This window comes from Athene cunicularia (assembly GCF_003259725.1).
Source record: "Athene cunicularia isolate RWA chromosome 19 unlocalized genomic scaffold, athCun1 chr19_part1, whole genome shotgun sequence".
NCBI lineage: Eukaryota > Metazoa > Chordata > Aves > Strigiformes > Strigidae > Athene > Athene cunicularia.
This window is the reverse complement of record NW_020799124.1, coordinates 4075340-4080469: the sequence shown is the minus strand read 5'-3', so window position 1 is coordinate 4080469 and position 5130 is coordinate 4075340. Positions and strand designations below refer to the sequence as shown.

The window sequence follows — 5130 nt, the reverse complement described above, 5'->3', positions numbered from 1 at the left end:
AGGTTTCTGTGTCTCTGTAATCAAAGGCCAATGGTGTTAACTTCAAAGAAAAAACCCCAGTCTGTACTTGGCCACTTAAACCAGTTGCTGAATGTTCCCCTCAGCAGTTGGACATGCCACGGGGGCAGGTTGGGGCAACCTGAGTGCCTTATCTCTGGCACAGTGTGTCCTGGAGTTTGTTCTCCCTTGCTTTAGGGAAACAATTCACCCTGGTTTGGTTTTTGGTTTTTTTTTTAATTTTTTAAAAAACTTGGATTTGAAAACAAATATGCTAAGTAGGTTCCTGGGTAACAGCTGTATGTTCTTTTAACAAGGTGCTTATTTGTTGCCTCTAGTAAAGAGAAGCTGTCTGGGCTGCCAAAACAGCATATACAGACCTAATTGACAAAAACTGGCAGTTAAGTTGCAATTTCTTTCCAAACTTTACCAAAACCAGTCTTTGTCCACCTTGTAGCCAATATCCTCTGTCCACAGTGCTGTGGTAGCTGGGGTGTGGCTGTTGTATTTCTTAGTTGTACTATCAAATTTTTCCCAATTTATTATTTAAAAACCCCTGCAGTTGTGACTGGCACGTAAAGAGGATGAGGAAGGAGTGAGCATGGAATGCTAATGATATGTCTGAGCACAAATCTCGGAACAAAGCAAAAGCCTTAATGCACAAGTCTAGGAGATAGGCCGCTTTTCCCAGGAACTCACTGTTTTTTGTTGGGTTTTTTTCCTCAGGATTCAAGCTCATTCTCCTTCCACTCTTGCCAGCAAGACTACAGCTGCACAAACAGGAGGAGAAGAAAAGGGCTATTCTTGTTTGCTGTTTTCAGGAGGAGGAGACCAATGTTCATGGCCTGTCTTTCTGCATAAACTCATTCCACAAAGATCCTGAAGCTGTCCTCTGTCTTCAGCTCTCTGCGCTGAACAGCAGGTGCTTGTTTTGACCAAATACTTTTTTTTTTCAGCCTTTAGAGAGATAGAACTTGAAAGGAGATACTTGATGTGCAGTTTTTCTAGTTCAGCACTCCAGCATCTGCTCAGGAGCACCATGTTCTGTACTCGTTCCATTCTCTCCATAGTGCATAATGTTGACTGAGGAATCTAAAACACATTTTGATTCTGACATTTGCTTTTTATAAGCAAGAAGTTGAAGTCTCAGCCCCTTCCTCTGATACAGACAACCAAATCTAGTTAATTTAACTTGCAGCTAGGATACTACGCATTATTCTGAGAAGCATTTTTCAGTTGAGAGGTGTGAGCTGTTCCTGGGACTCACTAGGTTTTGCATACTTCTTGCTACTTTCTTGTACAGCGACGTCAAGGTATTGCCATCGTCACCTCTGGGTTCAGAGGCAGGAACTGTTGTGTCCCACTGGTGTCACAGCACTGTGCAGTGCACAGTCCAGCTGCACCAAAAAGGGAAGCTGTTTTTTTTGTTCAGAGCAAGTAAAGCTGGATGCTGCTGCTTTCAAAGCTTGTTGAGGCTTTGAAATTCAGATAGGCTGGCTTGTGACCAGACTTGTGACCTGCCTCCTTTTTGACTCCTGCTTCCTCTATTTTTTGGCCTGGTGTTTTTTAATTTATTTTTTTTTATCCTTTGACTTTTCTGTGTGCTCTGAACTCTGCTTGCTACTATCTTTTTTGACTGGTATGCCTTTAAGTCTTCAAGCAGATCTCTTTTTAGCCTGAGCTTCCCTGTCCAACCTCAGCCATAGCCCTGGCTGTGGCTTTTTAAAAAGTGCCCGCACAGCTCCTCCTTTCTGTAGATCAGTGAAGTGTATCTCAGTAACCCCTCTCTTGAGGTCTTCAAGTCAGCTGGAGCCCAGTCCAAGTCTTGGCACTGCTTCTTTGGACAAACACCTTTTCAATAGGCTTTTGTATGTGGCAGGCTCCCCCCTCCTCTTTGCCTGAAAGCAAACGAAGTGCCAGTGGTGCTGTTGAATCTTGTTGCGGTCTTTGTGCCAATCATTTTCATTGTGTCTTTGTGTTGCTTTCACATTTTCCATGGCCCTAGCTATGTCTACAATGCAGCCCACAGACCATGGCTCTGTATTACACAGTATCTTGTTCTTGCAAATGTGAGATCAGCCACAGCTTTCAAAACAAGTGATGCCATAAATGAACTGAGCTGCATTTATTCCTGAAGGTTCCTTAAAACCTCTTGTTACCAAAACCTGGTAAATTAAAAACTTTCTAACACTCAGTTTAGCATTAGAAAGCAGGAATTACTTTATCTGGGCCAGGGATCATTCCTCCTAATGCCCGAAAGACTAAGGCACGCTCGTTATATACACTAAAAGAAATATTCACGTAATTTCTGAGAAGTACCTGCCTATTTCCAGGAAATGCATGTGTTAATCTATTGCACAAGTGTACTGAAACTGGGGAAGGATCTCTGGGGTAATTTTTGATGTAAAGACCCTAACTCAGTTTACCCACATATGGTAAGTCCCAGTTTGGATCACTCTTTGGCACACAGCCTCACTTAGCTTCAAAGTTTATACCAAGGGGCCTGTTACAGTTTGGTTTGCTCCTTGACACTTATCTTGTCCGTTTAGCATGCAGACTCCCTTACCTTCAAAGTTTAGACAAAGATTATACCATCACACAAAGGTGCTTCTTGTTTGTATACTAACCAAATTGTTTTAAGTTTTCAGCATCACTCTCCCTGTTGGTAATTTTCTGTACCAGCTTTTATGACTGGGTGCTGTTTGGGCTTCTGCATCTGCTCTCTTCTTGTGCCACTGGCCGGACTGCGTGACTCTTAGAAAACACTCTGGAACTCGAGACTCAGTAGACATTTAGGTAGAAATTGAGGCTTGTCAGCCTAGTTAAAAACTTGAAGTTCTTTGAGCGCGACGTGCAAGTCAAAAAAAGATTTATTGATTAGCTGTGGTGTTCGGTGGACTCTTGAAACCAAACAGTGCACAGCTTATCTTCTAAACTAAAGTCGTCCTTCCCTAGGCTCTGCTGGATGCTTTTGGGAGCAGGGCAAGGAACAGCACAAAGCCATGCTCCCTGGGCAGGGCAGGAGCCTGTCTCGCTGCAGTGCCTGGCTATAACTGACCCCAAGAGGGGAGAGGGGAGTCTCCAGCTCAGCTTCTCAATAAAACCTCTCTTGCTGCTGTCAGTATAGCCCTGGGGATTAGAGCACACCCAGAGCTGCTCACCTCCCAGTTCCTCTGGAGTTCCGTTACTTTCCCATAAATAGTTCCCTCCTTTATTGTTTCTTAGTGACTGAATAAAAATAGAAAATATTGTCAGCTCCTAGGCGTGGGGAGCACGCTGCAGACCGTGTGTTTCACTGGGTGCTGTCTGGGGTATTCTTCCATCTCACTCCAGATCCCACGCTTCCCTGCGATCCACGTGTCTCGCCCAGCTGCTCCAGGGAAACTCAGCTGCTATTTTGCAATGCTTAAAACGCCCTCAGCCTTGTTTCCTGTCCGTAATTGGCTAAAAGATGTCCCAGACAAGGACCAAAAGGGACCGTTTCCCAGGATGCAGCATGCTGCTGCTCCCTCATTTCTGTAAATACAGAAGAGCCTTAAGCAGGGGCACAGGACCAACCTGCTGGGATGAACTGGGAGCTGAGATACTGCCCCTCCTGCGTGTGATGCTAAGCCCAGGGAGCACTGCTGCGGCATTAAAACCCTCGGCCTGAAGCGTGACAACTTCACAGGCTCTGGAGAATGGCCACTGTGAAAAAGGTAGGTAAATAACCACCTCCTTGCTCCTGCAGACAGCCCTGGGCGGGTGCGCTGCCTGCAGAGGATGCATTGCAGCACAACACTCCACACTGGGAGCTCAAAGACTTTTATGTTGATTGCAGCAGCATTAATTCCTTATCTAATTTTTTCTTGGACCTCCAGACAGCATGGTGCCTGGAGAGAGCTCCAATCTGCCCTACCCGCAAGGATGCTGCCAGGATCAAGGAGAGTATGTTTGCATCAGGTAATGCTCCTGCAAGGATTGTTCCTGCTTCCACCCATGTCTTCTGGAATGCAGACCCAGTTTTTTTTTCATATCCTGCAGTGCGAGGGCTCTGTCAAGCCCAGCCTGTTTTTCTTTCACGTGTTGCCTCCTGCATGCAAGTATTAGCAGTTGCTCTTGTCATTCCTCCTAGTGGTGGACTGTTTACTGCAGAGATTTGTGCAATAGCTTGTGAAACGTCCATGTGCAGGCTGAGCTGCAGCCTGTTGGCAAAGCCAGATGACCAAAACCGAGCTTTGTGTTTGAGGGGAGTCACAGCCGGCTGAGCTAAAGGGCACCCCCAGTCTTGGAAAAATACACTCATGAAACTTTGCAGGGAGCCTGTGTTCCACGTTAGCCCTGTCTCCTGGGCACGAGCACCCAGCTGCTGGTCCTGCGTGTGGCAGAGGTGTGTGGTGGGCAGGGATTTAGCTGGGCACAGATTCAGCTGAGGAGCTTTAGCAATAAACAGAGTGTGTCAGAAACAGTAGTGCATAACAACCTGGGAGTCCTTTTCAAATAATCCCCTTGTATTTCTTAGAACAAGTTGTGACAGGCCTATTTTTAACTGGAGTCAGCCCAGACTTGTCTCAGCTCCCTTCCCTGCTTTTCAGGGAGGGGGGGTGTTTCTCATGGGAATGCTGTATCAAGGTTAATTCCACTATCCTGTCCAGGCTATTCCTGTTGACTGCTTTGTCTCCCACAAACCACCACCTGCTTTTTCACCGCTTTGCTGGCCCCTTTTTCTTGACCGACTTGTCTCTCCCTCCCCCTGACGCAGGAGGCTGCTGGCAGCGCTCCCCTTCACCAGCACTTGGCCTCAGAAATGCTGCCCGCAGCTGAGGTGCTCGGTGAGTTCATGCAGCATTTGCTCTGCGGGGGAAAAAACCAACGGGTAAAGCTGTTGTGTGCCACTTACCCTCCTTAGATAAGGAACCCCCAGGGGGACTTTGCCCCCCCCCAAGCTTCTCACGCAGTGCGCTTCTCTGCCCCACGCCCGCCAGCATTTCACAATCTGCTGGGTCCCAGCCCCAGTTCGGCGGCGCTCCCGGGAGGGTTGGCAGCTTTCGCCACCAGCCGCCACTCCTGCAACGCAGCCCGCAGAGGCGGAGGCGCTGGGCGGAGGGAAGGAGCAGCGCTGCCGGCGGGAAGCAAGGTACCGCCGCCCCTTCC

At 47.6% G+C, this 5130-nt stretch overlaps 1 protein-coding gene across 3 annotated transcripts in view; it reads left to right on the top strand.

The window, feature by feature from the left end:
- Positions 1 to 4729: 4729 nt before the first annotated feature.
- Positions 4730 to 5130, top strand: part of ALDH3A2 (aldehyde dehydrogenase 3 family member A2) — a 7927-nt gene continuing 7526 nt past the window's right edge. The window contains exons 1-2 of one of the 3 annotated variants that reach the window (XM_026861672.1): positions 4781 to 4852; positions 4962 to 5113. The gene's annotated coding sequence lies outside the window, so the exon portion shown is untranslated. Of the gene's footprint in view, positions 5114 to 5130 lie in introns of all 3 variants that reach the window. The other 2 variants (XM_026861671.1, XM_026861673.1) reach the window with 2 other exon arrangements.